Here is a 17,959-nt window from a genome sequence, read left to right as displayed (position 1 = left end):
CAGAGCAATAGGAGAGATCAGAGAGACAGGTCATAGTAGAAGGAGATATCAGAGAGAGAGGTCAGAGAGACAGAGACAGGTCAGAGTAGTAGGAGAGATCAGAGAGAGGTCAGAGTAGTAGGAGAGATCAGAGAGACAGGTCAGAGTAGTAGAAGAGATCAGAGAGACAGGTCAGAGTAGAAGGAGAGATCAGAGAGAGAGGTCAGAGTAGAAGGAGAGATCAGAGAGAGAGAGACATGTCAGAGTAGTAGGAGAGATCAGAGAGACAGAGAGAGGTCAGAGTAGTAGGAGAGATCAGAGAGACAGGTCAGAGTAGTAGGAGAGATCAGAGAGACAGAGACAGGTCAGAGTAGTAGGAGAGATCAGAGAGACAGAGAGAGGTCAGAGTAGTAGGAGAGATCAGAGAGACAGAGAGAGGTCAGAGTAGTAGGAGAGATCAGAGAGACAGAGAGAGAGGTCAGAGTAGTAGGAGAGATCAGAGAGACAGAGACAGGTCAGAGTAGTAGGAGAGATCAGAGAGACAGAGAGAGGTCAGAGTAGTAGGAGAGATCAGAGAGAGAGGTCTGAGTAGTAGGAGAGATCAGAGAGACAGAGAGAGGTCAGAGTAGTAGGAGAGATCAGAGAGACAGAGAGAGGTCAGAGTAGTAGGAGAGATCAGAGAGACAGAGAGAGAGGTAAGAGTAGTAGGAGAGATCAGAGAGACAGAGAGAGGTCAGAATAGTAGGAGAGATCAGAGAGACAGAGAGAGGTCAGAGTAGTAGGAGAGATCAGAGAGACAGAGACAGGTCAGAGTAGTAGGAGAGATCAGAGAGACAGAGAGAGGTCAGAGTAGTAGGAGAGATCAGAGAGAGAGTTCAGAGTAGTAGGAGAGACAGAGGGACAGAGAGAGAGGTCAGAGTAGTAGGAGAGATCAGAGAGAGAGGTCAGAGTAGAAGGAGAGATCAGAGAGACAGGTCAGAATAGTAGGAGATATCAGAGAGAGAAGGGTCAGAGTAGTAGGAGAGATCAGAGAGACAGAGAAAGAGGTAAGAGTAGTAGGAGAGATCAGAGAGACAGAGAGAGGTCAGAGTAGTAGGAGAGATCAGAGACACAGAGAGAGGTCAGAGTAGTAGGAGAGATCAGAGAGACAGAGACAGGTCAGAGTAGTAGGAGAGATCAGAGAGACAGAGACAGGTCAGAGTAGTAGGAGAGATCAGAGAGACAGAGAGAGGTCAGAGTAGAAGGAGAGATCAGAGACAGGTCAGAATAGTAGGAGATATCAGAGAGAGAAGGGTCAGAGTAGTAGGAGAGATCAGAAAGAGAGGTCAGAGCAATAGGAGAGATCAGAGAGACAGGTCATAGTAGAAGGAGATATCAGAGAGAGAGGTCAGAGAGACAGAGACAGGTCAGAGTAGTAGGAGAGATCAGAGAGAGGTCAGAGTAGTAGGAGAGATCAGAGAGACAGGTCAGAGTAGTAGAAGAGATCAGAGAGACAGGTCAGAGTAGAAGGAGAGATCAGAGAGAGAGGTCAGAGTAGAAGGAGAGATCAGAGAGAGAGAGACATGTCAGAGTAGTAGGAGAGATCAGAGAGACAGAGACAGGTCAGAGTAGTAGGAGAGATCAGAGAGACAGGTCAGAGTAGTAGGAGAGATCAGAGAGACAGAGAGAGGTCAGAGTAGTAGGAGAGATCAGAGAGACAGAGAGAGGTCAGAGTAGTAGGAGAGATCAGAGAGACAGAGAGAGGTCAGAGTAGTAGGAGAGATAAGAGAGACAGAGACAGGTCAGAGTAGTAGGAGAGATCAGAGAGACAGAGAGAGGTCAGAGTAGTAGGAGAGATCAGAGAGAGAGGTCAGAGGGTAGGAGAGATCAGAGAGACAGAGAGAGGTCAGAGTAGTAGGAGAGATCAGAGAGACAGAGAGAGGTCAGAGTAGTAGGAGAGATCAGAGAGACAGAGAGAGGTCAGAATAGTAGGAGAGATCAGAGAGACAGAGAGAGGTCAGAGTAGTAGGAGAGATCAGAGAGACAGAGACAGGTCAGAGTAGTAGGAGAGATCAGAGAGACAGAGAGAGGTCAGAGTAGTAGGAGAGATCAGAGAGAGAGTTCAGAGTAGTAGGAGAGACAGAGAGAGAGGTCAGAGTAGTAGGAGAGATCAGAGAGACAGAGAGAGGTCAGAGTAGTAGGAGAGATCAGAGAGACAGAGAGAGAGGTCAGAGTAGTAGGAGAGATCAGAGAGAGAGGTCAGAGTAGAAGGAGAGATCAGAGAGACAGGTCAGAATAGTAGGAGATATCAGAGAGAGAAGGGTCAGAGTAGTAGGAGAGATCAGAAAGAGAGGTCAGAGCAATAGGAGAGATCAGAGAGACAGGTCAAAGTAGAAGGAGATATCAGAGAGAGAGGTCAGAGAGACAGAGACAGGTCAGAGTAGTAGGAGAGATCAGAGAGACAGAGAGAGGTCAGAGTAGTAGGAGAGATCAGAGAGACAGGTCAGAGTAGTAGAAGAGATCAGAGAGACAGGTCAGAGTAGAAGGAGAGATCAGAGAGAGAGGTCAGAGTAGAAGGAGAGATCAGAGAGACAGAGAGAGGTCAGAGTAGTAGGAGAGATCAGAGAGACAGAGACAGGTCAGAGTAGTAGGAGAGATCAGAGAGAGAGGTCAGAGAGACAGAGACAGGTCAGAGTAGTAGGAGAGATCAGAGAGACAGAGAGAGGTAAGAGTAGTAGGAGAGATCAGAGAGACAGAGAGAGGTCAGAGTAGTAGGAGAGATCAGAGACACAGAGAGAGGTCAGAGTAGTAGGAGAGATCAGAGAGACAGAGAGAGAGGTAAGAGTAGTAGGAGAGATCAGAGAGACAGAGAGAGGTCAGAATAGTAGGAGAGATCAGAGAGACAGAGAGAGGTCAGAGTAGTAGGAGAGATCAGAGAGACAGAGACAGGTCAGAGTAGTAGGAGAGATCAGAGAGACAGAGAGAGGTCAGAGTAGAAGGAGAGATCAGAGACAGGTCAGAATAGTAGGAGATATCAGAGAGAGAAGGGTCAGAGTAGTAGGAGAGATCAGAAAGAGAGGTCAGAGCAATAGGAGAGATCAGAGAGACAGGTCATAGTAGAAGGAGATATCAGAGAGAGAGGTCAGAGAGACAGAGACAGGTCAGAGTAGTAGGAGAGATCAGAGAGAGGTCAGAGTAGTAGGAGAGATCAGAGAGACAGGTCAGAGTAGTAGAAGAGATCAGAGAGACAGGTCAGAGTAGAAGGAGAGATCAGAGAGAGAGGTCAGAGTAGAAGGAGAGATCAGAGAGAGAGAGACATGTCAGAGTAGTAGGAGAGATCAGAGAGACAGAGACAGGTCAGAGTAGTAGGAGAGATCAGAGAGACAGGTCAGAGTAGTAGGAGAGATCAGAGAGACAGAGAGAGGTCAGAGTAGTAGGAGAGATCAGAGAGACAGAGAGAGGTCAGAGTAGTAGGAGAGATCAGAGAGACAGAGAGAGGTCAGAGTAGTAGGAGAGATAAGAGAGACAGAGACAGGTCAGAGTAGTAGGAGAGATCAGAGAGACAGAGAGAGGTCAGAGTAGTAGGAGAGATCAGAGAGAGAGGTCAGAGGGTAGGAGAGATCAGAGAGACAGAGAGAGGTCAGAGTAGTAGGAGAGATCAGAGAGACAGAGAGAGGTCAGAGTAGTAGGAGAGATCAGAGAGACAGAGAGAGGTCAGAATAGTAGGAGAGATCAGAGAGACAGAGAGAGGTCAGAGTAGTAGGAGAGATCAGAGAGACAGAGACAGGTCAGAGTAGTAGGAGAGATCAGAGAGACAGAGAGAGGTCAGAGTAGTAGGAGAGATCAGAGAGAGAGTTCAGAGTAGTAGGAGAGACAGAGAGACAGAGAGAGAGGTCAGAGTAGTAGGAGAGATCAGAGAGAGAGGTCAGAGTAGAAGGAGAGATCAGAGAGACAGGTCAGAATAGTAGGAGATATCAGAGAGAGAAGGGTCAGAGTAGTAGGAGAGATCAGAGAGACAGAGAAAGAGGTAAGAGTAGTAGGAGAGATCAGAGAGACAGAGAGAGGTCAGAGTAGTAGGAGAGATCAGAGAGACAGAGAGAGGTCAGAATAGTAGGAGAGATCAGAGAGACAGAGAGAGGTCAGAGTAGTAGGAGAGATCAGAGAGACAGAGAGAGGTCAGAGTAGTAGAAGAGATCAGAGAGACAGAGAGAGAGGTCAGAGTAGTAGGAGAGATTAGAGAGAGAGGTCAGACTAGAAGGAGAGATCAGAGAGACAGGTCAGAATAGTAGGATATATCAGAGAGACAGAGAAAGAGGTCAGAGTAGTAGGAGAGATCAGAGAGACAGAGAAAGAGGTAAGAGTAGTAGGAGAGATCAGAGAGAGAGGTCAGAGTAGTAGGAGAGATCAGAGAGAGAGGTCAGAGTAGTAGGAGAGATCAGAGAGACAGAGAGAGGTCAGAGTAGTAGGAGAGATCAGAGAGACAGAGAGAGAGGTCAGAGTAGTAGGAGAGATCAGAGAGAGAGGTCAGAGTAGAAGGAGAGATCAGAGAGACAGGTCAGAATAGTAGGAGATATCAGAGAGAGAAGGGTCAGAGTAGTAGGAGAGATCAGAAAGAGAGGTCAGAGCAATAGGAGAGATCAGAGAGACAGGTCATAGTAGAAGGAGATATCAGAGAGAGAGGTCAGAGAGACAGAGACAGGTCAGAGTAGTAGGAGAGATCAGAGAGACAGAGAGAGGTCAGAGTAGTAGGAGAGATCAGAGAGACAGGTCAGAGTAGTAGAAGAGATCAGAGAGACAGGTCAGAGTAGAAGGAGAGATCAGAGAGAGAGGTCAGAGTAGAAGGAGAGATCAGAGAGACAGAGACAGGTCAGAGTAGTATGAGAGATCAGAGAGACAGAGAGAGGTCAGAGTAGTAGGAGAGATCAGAGAGACAGAGACAGGTCAGAGTAGTAGGAGAGATCAGAGAGAGAGGTCAGAGAGACAGAGACAGGTCAGAGTAGTAGGAGAGATCAGAGAGACAGAGAGAGGTAAGAGTAGTAGGAGAGATCAGAGAGACAGAGAGAGGTCAGAGTAGTAGGAGAGATCAGAGAGACAGAGAGAGGTCAGAGTAGTAGAAGAGATCAGAGAGACAGAGAGAGAGGTCAGAGTAGTAGGAGAGATCAGAGAGAGAGGTCAGAGTAGAAGGAGAGATCAGAGAGACAAGTCAGAATAGTAGGATATATCAGAGAGAGAAGGGTCAGAGTAGTAGGAGAGATCAGAGAGACAGAGAAAGAGGTAAGAGTAGTAGGAGAGATCAGAGAGAGAGGTCAGAGTAGTAGGAGAGATCAGAGAGAGAGGTCAGAGAGACAGAGAGAGGTCAGAGTAGTAGGAGAGATCAGAGAGACAGAGACAGGTCAGAGTAGTAGGAGAGATCAGAGAGACAGAGAGAGGTCAGAGTAGTAGGAGAGATCAGAGAGAGACGTCAGAGTAGTAGGAGAGACACAGAGAGACAAAGAGAGAGGTCAGAGTAGTAGGAGAGACAGAGAGACAGAGAGAGACGTCAGAGTAGAAGGAGAGATCAGAGAGACAGAGAGAGGTCAGAGTAGTAGGAGAGATCAGAGAGACAGAGACAGGTCAGAGTAGTAGGAGAGATCAGAGAGACAGAGAGAGGTCAGAGTAGTAGGAGAGATCAGAGAGACAGAGAGAGGTCAGAGTAGTAGGAGAGATCAGAGAGACAGAGAGAGGTCAGAGTAGTAGGAGAGATCAGAGAGACAGAGAGAGGTCAGAGTAGTAGGAGAGATCAGAGAGACAGGTCAGAGTAGTAGGAGAGATCAGAGAGACAGGTCAGAGTAGTAGGAGAGATCAGAGAGAGAGGTCTGAGTAGCAGGAGAGATCAGAGAGACAGAGACAGGTCAGAGTAGTAGTAGAGATCAGAGAGACAGAGAGAGGTCAGAGTAGTAGGAGAGATCAGAGAGACAGGTCAGAATAGTAGGAGATATCAGAGAGAGAAGGGTCATAGTAGTAGGAGAGATCAGAGAGACAGAGACAGGTCAGAGTAGTAGGAGAGATCAGAGAGACAGAGCGAGGTCAGAGTAGTAGGAGAGATCAGAGAGACAGAGAGAGGTCAGAGTAGTAGGAGAGATCAGAGACAGAGACAGGTCAGAGTAGTAGGAGAGATCAGAGAGACAGAGACAGGTCAGAGTAGTAGGAGAGATCAGAGAGACAGAGAGAGGTCAGAGTAGTAGGAGAGATCAGAGAGAGTTCAGAGTAGTAGGAGAGATCAGAGAGACAGAGACAGGTCAGAGTAGAAGAAGAGATCAGAGAGACAGAGAGAGAGGTCAGAGTAGTAGGAGAGATCAGAGAGAGAAGGGTCAGAGTAGTAGGAGAGATCAGAGAGACAGAGAGAGGTCAGAGTAGCAGGAGAGATCAGAGACAGGTCAGAGTAGTAGGAGAGATCAGAGAGACAGAGACAGGTCAGAGTAGTAGGAGAGATCAGAGAGACAGAGAGAGGTCAGAGTAGTATGAGAGATCAGAGAGACAGAGAGAGGTCAGAGTAGTAGGAGAGATCAGAGAGACAGGTCAGAGTAGTAGGAGAGATCAGAGAGACAGAGAGAGGTCAGAGTAGCAGGAGAGATCAGAGACAGGTCAGAGTAGTAGGAGAGATCAGAGAGACAGAGAGAGGTCAGAGTAGCAGGAGAGATCAGAGACAGGTCAGAGTAGTAGGAGAGATCAGAGAGACAGAGACAGGTCAGAGTAGTATGAGAGATCAGAGAGACAGAGACAGGTCAGAGTAGTAGGAGAGATCAGAGAGACAGAGAGAGGTCAGAGTAGTAGGAGAGATCAGAGAGAGGTCAGAGTAGTAGGAGAGATCAGAGAGACAGAGAGAGGTCAGAGTAGTAGGAGAGATCAGAGAGACAGAGAGAGGTCAGAGTAGTAGGAGAGATCAGAGAGACAGGTCAGAGTAGTAGGAGAGATCAGAGAGACAGAGACAGGTCAGAGTAGTAGGAGAGATCAGAGAGACAGAGAGAGGTCAGAGTAGCAGGAGAGATCAGAGAGAGAGAGCGAGAGGTCAGAGTAGTAGGAGAGATCAGAGAGAGAGGTCAGAGTAGTAGGAGAGATCAGAGAGAGAGTTCAGAGTAGTAGGAGAGATCAGAGAGACAGGTCAGAGTAGTAGAAGAGATCATAGAGACAGAGAGAGGTCAGAGTAGCAGGAGAGATCAGAGACAGAGACAGGTCAGAGTAGAAGGAGAGATCAGAGAGACAGAGAGAGGTCAGAGTAGTAGGAGAGATCAGAGACAGGTCAGAGTAGTAGGAGAGATCAGAGAGACAGAGACAGGTCAGAGTAGTAGGAGAGATCAGAGAGACAGAGCGAGAGGTCAGAGTAGCAGGAGAGATCAGAGAGACAGAGAGAGGTCAGAGTAGTAGGAGAGATCAGAGAGACAGAGAGAGGTCAGAGTAGTAGGAGAGATCAGAGAGACAGAGACAGGTCAGAGTAGTAGGAGAGATCAGAGAGACAGAGAGAGAGGTCAGAGTAGTAGGAGAGATCAGAGAGAGAAGGGTCAGAGTAGTAGGAGAGATCAGAGACAGGTCAGAGTAGTAGGAGAGATCAGAGAGACAGAGAGAGGTCAGAGTAGCAGGAGAGATCAGAGACAGGTCAGATTAGTAGGAGAGATCAGAGAGACAGAGACAGGTCAGAGTAGTAGGAGAGATCAGAGAGACAGAGAGAGGTCAGAGTAGTAGGAGAGATCAGAGAGACAGGTCAGAGTAGTAGGAGAGATCAGAGAGACAGAGACAGGTCAGAGTAGTAGGAGAGATCAGAGAGACAGAGAGATGTCAGAATAGTAGGAGAGATCAGAGAGACAGGTCAGAGTAGTAGGAGAGATCAGAGAGACAGAGAGAGAGGTCAGAGTAGTAGGAGAGATCAGAGAGACAGAGAGAGGTCAGAGTAGCAGGAGAGATGAGAGAGGTCAGAGTAGCAGGAGAGATCAGAGAGACAGAGACAGGTCAGAGTAGTAGGAGAGATCAGAGAGACAGAGAGAGGTCAGAGTAGTAGGAGAGATCAGAGAGAGAGGTCAGAGTAGTAGGAGAGATCAGAGAGACAGAGAGAGGTCAGAGTAGTAGGAGAGATCAGAGAGACAGAGAGAGGTCAGAGTAGTAGGAGAGATCAGAGAGACAGAGACAGGTCAGAGTAGTAGGAGAGATCAGAGAGACAGAGACAGGTCAGAGTAGTAGGAGAGATCAGAGAGACAGAGACAGGTCAGAGTAGTAGGAGAGATCAGAGAGACAGAGACAGGTCAGAGTAGTAGGAGAGATCAGAGAGACAGAGACAGGTCAGAGTAGTAGGAGAGATCAGAGAGACAGAGACAGGTCAGAGTAGTAGGAGAGATCAGAGAGACAGAGACAGGTCAGAGTAGTAGGAGAGATCAGAGAGACAGAGACAGGTCAGAGTAGCAGGAGAGATCAGAGAGACAGGTCAGAGTAGTAGAAGAGATCAGAGACATCAACTTTTTAGGAGAGGTTAGTTATATAGCAGAGGTCAAATATATAGCAGAGGTCAGATATGTAGGTCGTCAGATACACTACATGACCAAAAGTATGTGGACACCTGCTCGTCAAACATCTCATTCCAAAATCATGGGCATTAATATGGAGTTGGTCCCCCCCTTTGCTGCAATAGCAGCCTCCACTCTTCTGGGAAGGCTTTCCACTAGATGTTGGAACATTGCTGCAGAGACTTGCTTCCATTCAGCCACAAGAGCATTAGTGAGGTCGGGCACTGATGTAGGGCGATTAGGACTGGCTCATAGTCGGCGTTTCAATTAATCCCAAATTTGTTCGATGGGGTTGAGGTCAGGGCACTGTGTCCAGTCTAGTTCTTCCACACTGATCTCGACAAACCATTTCTGTATGGACCTCGCTTTGTGCATGGGGGCATTGTCATGCTGAAACAGCAAAGGGCCTTCCCCAAACTGTTGCCACAAAGTTGGAAGCACAGAATCATCTAGAATGTCATTGTATGCTGTAGCGTTGATTTCCCTTCACTGGAACTAAGGGGCCAAGCCCGAACCATGAAAAACAGCCCCAGACCATTATTTCTCCTCCACCAAACTTTACAGTTGGCACTATGCATTGGGGCAGGTAGCATTCTCCTGGCATCCGCTAAACCCAGATTAGTCCTTTGGACTGCCAGATGATGAAGCGTGACTCATCACTCCAGAGAACACGTTTCCACTGCTGCAGAGTCCAATGGCGGCGAGCTTTGGCGTTGTGCAAGGTGATCTTAGGCTTCTGTTCGGCCATGGAATCCCATTTCATGAAGCTCCCAACAAACAGTTATTGTGCTGACGTTGCTTCCAGAGGCAGTTTGGAACTCGGTAGTGAGTGTTGCAACCGAGGACAGATGATTTTTACTCGCTTCAGCACTCAGCGGTCCTGTTCTGTGAGCTTGTGTCTCCTACCACTTCGCGGCTGAGCCTTTGTTGCTCCTAGACGTTTCCACTTCACAATAACAGCACTTACAGTTGACCGGGGAAGCTCTAGCAGGGCAGAAATTTGACGAACTGACTTGTAGAAAAGGTGGCATCCTATGACGGTGCCACGTTGAAAGTCACTGAGCTCTCCAGTAAGGCCATTCTACTGCCAATGTTTGTCTATGGAGATTGCATGGCGGTGTGCTCGATTTTATACAACTGTCAGCAACGGGTGTGGCTGAAACAGCCAAAACCACTAATTTGAAGGGGTGTCCACATACTTTTGCATATATAGTGTATGTAGGAGAGGTCAGATATATAGGATGGGTCAGATAAGGAAACGGTTAGGCCACAGAGGAGGAGGTAGAATGCAGACATAAATAAAATAAATAAATAAATATGCCATTTAGCAGACGCTTTTATCCAAAGCGACTTACAGTCATGCGTGCATACATTTTTGTGTATGGGTGGTCCCGGGGATCGAACCCACTACCTTGGCGTTACAAGCGCCGTGCTCTACCAGCTGAGCTACAGAGGACCACAGACAGAGGGGAACACAGCTCTGTTCTGCTGTTGACAGTTCCTCAGGACCCTGCATAATCTCTGTTAGGAGGATATTTTAGGAGGTGGTCGCTGGTTGGGCCTCTGCTAGGAGGTTAGTTTAGGTAGTTTGAGGTATTTTTTTGTATTTATTAGGGATCCACATTAGTTTCTGCCAAGGCAGCAGCTACTCTACCTGGGGTCAAAACATATTAAAGCACTTACATTACATATAAAACAAAATATAAAACAGTACATCATATAACATTATTACACCACTACATATCTACAATACAACATGTATAATACCACCATACAACAATATCACAATGTGTGCGTATGCATGTGTCTATACCCTTGTGTGTGTCTCTTCACAGTCCCCGTTGTACCATAAGGTGTATTTTACCTGTTTTTTAAATCTGATTCTACTACTTGTATCAGTTACTTGATGTAGAATAGAGTTCCATGTAGTCATGGCTCTATGTAGTACTGTGCGCCTCCCATAGTCTGTTCTGGACTTGGGGACTGTGAAGAGACCTCTGGTGGCATGTCTTGTGGGGTATGCATGGGTGTCTGAGCTGTGTGCTAGTCGTTTAAACAGACAGCTCGGTGCATTCAGCTTGTCAACACCTCTTACAAAAACAAGCAGTGATGAAGTCAATCTCTCCTCCACTCTGAGCCAGGAGAGACTGACATGCATGTCATTAATGTTAGCTCTCCGTGTACTTTTAAGGGCCAGCCGTGCTGCCCTGTTCTGAGCCAACTGCAATTTTCCCAAGTCCCTCTTTGTGGCACCTGACCACACTACTGAACAGTGTCCAGGTGGGACAAAACTAGGGCCTGTAGGACCTGCCTTGTTGATAGTGTTGTTAAGGCAGAGCAGAGCTTTATTATGGACAGACTTCTCCCCATCTTAGCTACTGTTGTATTAATATGTTTTGACCATGACAGTTTACAATCCAGGGTTACTCCAAGCAGTTTAGTCTCCTCAACTTGCTCAATTTCCACATTATTCATTACAAGATTTAATTGAGGTTTAGGGTTTAGTAAATGATTTGTCCCAAATACAATGCTTTTAGTTTCAGAAATATTTAGGACTAACTTATTCCTTGCCACCCACTCTGAAACCAACTGCAGCTCTTTGTTAAATGTTGCAGTCATTTCAGTTGCTGTGGTAGCTGAGGTGGCCACTAGGGTTGGGTGGTATCTATACATTCATACCGTTTCTGTACCATCCTGGGGTATTTGTCAATATGTTTTGGGTATTTGGTATTACTGGAAGTGCACACATGGGGCGCTATGATAAAAATTATTTTTAAATATATATATCAGTGCATTCGGAAAGTATTCAGACCCCTTGACTTTTCCCACATTTAACGTTACAGCCTTATTCTAAAATTGATTAAATAGTTTTTTCCCCTCATCAATTTACACACAATACCCCATAATGGCAAAGCACAAACTGGTTTTTAGAAATGTTTGCAGCCAGTGACCGTTAGGTTTGGACGATATACCGGGGTATTTCCACATACCAACGGTATGATTTTCAATTTTCAATCCCATTAAAAATGTTTGGACACACCTACTCATTCAAGGGTTTGTCTTTATTTTTACTATTTTCTACATTGTAGAATAATAGTGAAGACATCAAAACTATGAAATAACACATATGGAATCATGTAGTAACCCAAAAAGTGTTAAACAAATCAAAATATATTTGAGATTCTTCAAAGTAGCCACCCTTTGCCTTGATGACAGCTTTGCACACTCTTGGCATTCTCTCAACCAGCTTCACCTGGAATGCTTTTCTAACAGTTTTGAAGGACTTCCCACATATGCTGAGTACTTGTTGGCTGCTTTTCCTTCACTCTGTGGTCCAACTCATCCCAAACCATCTCAAATGGGTTGAGGTCGGGGGATTGTGGAGGCCAGGTCATCTGATGCAGCACTCCATCACTCTCCTTCTTGGTAAAATAGCCCTTACACAGCCTGGAGGTGTGTTGGGTCATTGTCCTGTTGAAAAACAAATGATAGTCCCACTAAGCCCAAACCAGATGAGATGGCGTATCGCTGCAGAATGCTGTGGTAGCCATGCTGGTTAAGTGTGGCTTGAATTCTAAATAAATCACAGACAGTGTCACCAGCAAAGCACCCCCACACCATAATACCTTCTCCATACTTCACGGTTGGAAATACACATGCAGAGATCATCCGTTCACACTCTTGGTGGTTGGAACCAAGCAGGTCTCTTCTTATTGGTGTCCTTTAGTAGTGGTTTCTTTGCAGCAATTCGACCATGAAGGCCTGATTCACACAGTCCCCTCTGAACAGTTGATGTTGAGATGTGTTTGTGACTTGAACTTATCCTCTGCATCAGAGGTAACTCTGGGTCTTCCATTACTGTGGCGGTCCTCATGAGAGCCAGTTTCATCATAGCGCTTGATGGTTTTTATGACTGCACTTGAAGAAACTTTCAAAGTTCTGTATTGACTGAACTTCATGTCTTAAAGTAATGATGGACTGTCGTTTCTCTTTGCTTATTTCTGTATACCCCCCCTACCTTGTCACAACACAACTAATTGCTCAAACGCATTAAGAAGGAAAGAAATTCCACAAATTAACTTTTAACAAGGCACACCTGTTAATTGAAATGCATTCCAGGTGACTACCTCATGAAGCTGGTTGAGAGAATGTCAAGAGTGTGCAAACTTGTCATCAAGGCAAAGGGTAGCTACTTTGAAGAACCTAAAATCTAAAACATATTTTGATTTGTTTAACACTTTTTTGGTTACTACATGATTCAGTACCGGTACTCCCTGTATATAGCCTCGCTATTGTTATTTTTACTGCTGCTCTTTAATTATTTGTTACTTTTATTTCGTATTATTTTATATAGAACTTTTGTGTGATTTTCTTGGGTATTCTTTCTTAAAACTGCATTGTTGGTTAAGGGCTTGTAAGTAAGCATTTCACTGTTAGGTCTACACCTGTTGTATTCGCCGCATGTGACAAATAACATTTGATTTGATATGTGTTATTTAATAGTTTTGATATCGTCACTATTATTCTACAATGTAGAAAATAGTAAAAATAAAGAAAAACCCTTGAATGAGTAGGTGTGTCCAAACTTTTGACTGGTACTGTCAGTTGAAGTCAGAAGTTTACATACACCTTAGCCAAATAAATTTAAACTCAGTTTTTCACAATTCCTGACATTTAATCCTAGTATAAATTCCCTGCCTTAGGTCAGTTAGGATCACCACTTTATTTTAAGAATGTGAAATGTCAGAATAATAGTAGAGAGAATGATTTATTTCAGCTTTTATTTCTTTCATCACATTCCCAGTGGGTCAGAAGTTTACATACACTCAATTAGTATTTGGTAGCATTGCCTTTAAATTGTTTAACTTGGGTCAAACGTTTTGGGTAGCCTTCCACAAGCTTCCCACAATAAGTTGGGTGAATTTTGGCCCATTCCTCCTGACAGAGCTGGAGTAACTGAGTCAGGTTTGTAGGCCTCCTTGCTCGCACACGCCTTTTCAGTTCTGCCCACACATTTTCTATAGGATTGAGGTCAGGGCTTTGTGATGGCCACTCCAATACTTTGACTTTGTTGTCCTTAAGCCATTTTGCTACAACTTTGGAAGTATGCTTGGGGTCATTGTCCATTTGGAAGACCCATTTGCGACCAAGCTTTAACTTCCTGACTGATGTCTTGAGATGTTGCTTCAATATATCCACATAATTTTCCTTCCTCATGATGCCATCTATTTTGTGAAGTGCACCAGTCCCTCCTGCAGCAAAGCACCCCCACAGCATGATGCTGCCTCCTCCGTGCTTCACGGTTGGGATGGTGTTCCTCGGCTGGCAAGCTCCCCCTTTTTCCTCCAAACATAACAATTGTCATTATGGCCAAACAGTTCTATTTTTGTTTCATCAGACCAGAGGACATTTCTCCAAAAAGTACGATCTTTGTCACCATGTGCAGTTGCAAACCGTAGTCTGGCTTTTTTATGGCGGTTTTGGAGCAGTAGCTTCTTCCTTGCTGAGCTGCCATTCAGGTTATGTCGATATAGGACTCGTTTTACTGTGGATATAGATACTTTTGTACCCGTTTCCTCCAGCATCTTCACAAGGACCTTTGCTGTTGTTCTGCGATTGATTTGCACTTTTCGCCCCAAAGTACATTAATCTCTAGAAGACAGAACGTGTCTCCTTCCTGAGCGGTATGACGGATGCGTGGTCCCATGGTGTTTATACTTGCGTACTATTGTTTGTACAGATGAACGTGGTACCTTCAGGCGTTTGGAAATTGCTCCCAAGGATGAACCAGACTTGTGGAGGTCTACAATTTTTTTTCTGAGGTCTTGGCTGATTTATTTTAATTTTCCCATAATGTCCAGCAAATAAGCACTGAGTTTGAAGGTAGGCCTTGAAATACATCCACAGGTACACCTCCAATTGACTCAAATGATGTCAATTAGCCTATCAGAAGCTTCTAAAGCCATGACATCATTTTCTGAAATTTTCCAAGCTGTTTAAAAGGCACAGTCAACTTAGTGTATGTAAACTTCTGACCCACTGGAATTGTGATACAGTGAATTATAAGTGAAATAATCTGTCTGTAAACAATTGTTAGAAAAAGTACTTGTGTCATGCACAAAGTAGATGTCCTAACCGACTTGCCAAAACTATAGTTTGTTAACAAGAAATGTGTGGAGTGGTTGAAAAACGAGTTTCAATGACTCCAAGCTAAGTGTATGTAAACTTCCGACTTCAACTGTATATATATATAAAATGTAACATTTAGATGTAGTCTCTATTTATTAAAACTGCTCAGAAAAGACCAGAATTGCAGTCACCTGTTAACAAGCGTAGATCAACTTTGTCTTGAGGCATCTTTTAGATGATTGGTGGGGATGGCTGAGCTATCATCAAGGCTGAGACATTAGACATGATCCCTCCCCCTCTTTCTGATCCCCCATGGATTTTTTAAATTATACTTGCTAGCTAATGACAGTTGTTCGCTAGCTAGCTAACCAGAGTCTGCATTATATCACATTTGGTAGTACTAAAACAAGATGTCAATAACGCATTTCCTCATAGACTAAATACTGTTTTGGCTAACATACATTACATATTAAAATGCTTTGCTTGCTTACCTCAAGTTGAAAAAACAGTTTATCCTCCAGGTTTGACAGATTGTCCTTTTTTTGTCTTGCATAAACTGTCAGTTGACAGAAGAATGTTCCATGAATTTGAAATGTTCAACATTCCTAAAATGTCTCAAGACATCGCACTATTTTACATGAGTGTCTTTAGACATGTCTTGAAGACACACATAAAATATCTCAAGACATGGCATTGACATGTCTTCAAAATGATTCTTAAAGATGTCTTGAGACCAAAAGTGTCTCAAGACGTCTCAATTGCATGTCTCAAGACATCTCTAGACCAAGGTGATGGGTATGTAAAATGTCTATTAAAATGACAGTGCAGTTATCACAAAACATTATTTTCAGTGTTATAGCCGATAGGCTATAAAGGCCTGGGGGAAGTTGTGTAATCCTTTTAATTGTCTGAAAAGTTATCAATTGTCACTATTGAAATGTTACTGTAACTGCGTTCTATGTCTGTAAAGGGTTGCAGTAGGAATCACTTCACTGCCTGGCCCTAGCGGTCATACATATGTAATTGGACCATTATTCTGCATTGGAAATTGACATGAAATTGTATGGTTTTAACGGAAAAACAAATTTAAAAATGGCAGTTTAAACTTTAAGCAAAAGGTTCCATTTGTCACATCCCTAGCTTCCACCATTTTAAATTAGTCAACTGGGTGAGGATTCTTATGAATTGGGAGCAATCAGCCAATGAAGTGAAAATGCACTACTTTAAAATGGAGATAGCTTCAATGGCGCTGCCCACGCTGTCAGACGCTATAATGGCACAGATACAAAGATGAGCCCTCTATCTCTTTACGGCCTGATGTTCACACGCATATCTGTCCTCTCATTGGCTAGAATGGTCCCACCTGATCTCGCCGCCTCCCATCTTTGAGGACATGTATTTCCATTGTTTCTTGTCACTATAATAGACAATATTTGGAGAATATGTAATATAGACAAGGCGGCGGCATACACATTGTTGGATTACTTCATGGAGCAAAACAAATATTTATTTTAAAAGCAGCATTTTCTAAATTCAAATAAACCACCCGAAACTGGACACAGACATTTTAGAAGATACATGTTTGGCCAAATTGAGAAGGAAGATAGCATTGCCAAGTTAAGGCTGGTTGAAAATTCTCTGTAATGGATAATCACATCTGTAGCTAAGCCATCTCTAGAGCTAGCTGGTTGTGCATAACTACCAGGTACACTGCCCAAACACCCACCCTGTCCTAAAAACATAGCTCCAGGGCTCCGGCCCAAATGTTACACTTTCCCCTATATAGTGCACTACTTTTGACCAGAGCCCATGTATTGTTTGTGCTATTTAGGACTTATTTAGCCATGTCCTGTCCTCTGGTCCTCTCTCAACCAGTGTGTCTGCTGTTCCAGTGACCTCCGACCTTCAATAGCCCTTATAAATAAACCCTCAGAAGACTAATAATGCACACCCTTCTATTTCCAGATGACACATCATGGAGAAAGACCCCTACCACAGGACACTACTACCTACTGATGTCATAATCTAATATGGTTCCTTAGGTATCTAGCTAGCATGATTGTAAGAAATATATGATCTAGCCAGCTAGCTAAGATTTGAGTTTCTCTAGCCAGCTAGCTAAAAGTCTGTGTCAAAGCAGCTACCAATGAGGAGCATACTACGAAGCAGCGTCAATGAGTTAGCCACCTAACTTGCCTAAAGATTCTGAAATAACTATTTAATGGGCATGGTCTAATTGACTCAACAACCAAAACACATAAATTAATCTTTCTTAATTAATCAGAAAATCAATAGCTATTTCTGGTTGTTTAGCTATCAAAGTTAGCTGGCTAACTCATTGATCCTGTTGTGTAGTGTACCCGTGCTGCTAGCTGACACATATAGCTAGCTAAGTAGTTCGTTAACTGGCTAGAGTCGCAAACCAGCCAACTAGGTTTATTTTACTGATTAAATAATGTCCACACATCTTATGAAGAATCATTTCCACACAGCTTCTTTGACGACTAACGTTAGTACTTATAAATTGTGTCAACTATACTAGTTAACTTATAACTTCTAGCTAGTTAGCTACCTAAGTTAGCTGGCTGACTACATGTAGGTAAGTTATCGCTTAGCAACCACCTCATATCAATAGAAGCCAGACAGCTTAGCAAAGTTGTTACGTTGCGCTACTCCGCCTAGCTTAGCAAACCAGCAAGTTAGCCAACTTAACTAGATAACGTTAACCTTAGTTGGGATCTAGCTAACGTTAGACAACATTGAACGTGACCAACACCAAAAACCAGTTATGTAGGTAACGTATACATTTCTAACTTTGGCCAAATGTAAAGTAGCTTCTTTGGTGGCTCGCTAACTAGTTAGCAATACCGTTAGGCTAGCTAAATAGCCAGCAATCCAAACTGTGGTATGCAAGCTAGCTAACGTTAGCTATCAAACTTGGCAGCTAACAACCCACACGAGGTCTATTAAAAGATTGCAATCACCAACTTGCACAGGTCAGCAAGATTGTATTAATAAAAAGGTGTCACTCTGGGTTCACACAAACATTTATTTGTTAGCTAGTTTGCTAACCGACGTTACCTTGGAAGCTAGACTGTGGATCCACTCCCTTCTCTTTCCTGGTGACGTAGTGACGTCGGTGGAGAGCAGCAAAACCGTGATGTATCATTGGTCAATTCTAATCATGGAACTTGACTTCTAAATTCTAGGAATAACAATAAGCCATTTAGCAGACGCTTTTATCCAAAGCGATTTACAGTCGTGCGTGCATACATTTTTGGGTATGGGTGGTCCCGGGGATCGAACCCACTACCCTGGCGTTACAAGCGCCGTGCTCTACC

General features: G+C 44.3%; 1 pseudogene across 1 annotated transcript in view; it reads right to left on the bottom strand.

The window, feature by feature from the left end:
• Window positions 1-17,718, bottom strand: part of LOC311100397 (kelch domain-containing protein 3-like) — a 388,555-nt pseudogene extending 370,837 nt beyond the window's left edge. The window contains exon 1 of the transcript XR_014615747.1: window positions 17,700-17,718. The product of XR_014615747.1 is annotated as a kelch domain-containing protein 3-like (transcript). The remainder of the gene's footprint in view (window positions 1-17,699) is intronic.
• Window positions 17,719-17,959: the final 241 nt, after the last annotated feature.

This window comes from Coregonus lavaretus (genome assembly GCF_964263955.1).
Source record: "Coregonus lavaretus genome assembly, chromosome: 25".
NCBI lineage: Eukaryota > Metazoa > Chordata > Actinopteri > Salmoniformes > Salmonidae > Coregonus > Coregonus lavaretus.
The sequence above is the reverse complement of the archived record's forward strand: the minus strand, read 5'-3'. Positions and strand labels throughout refer to the sequence as shown.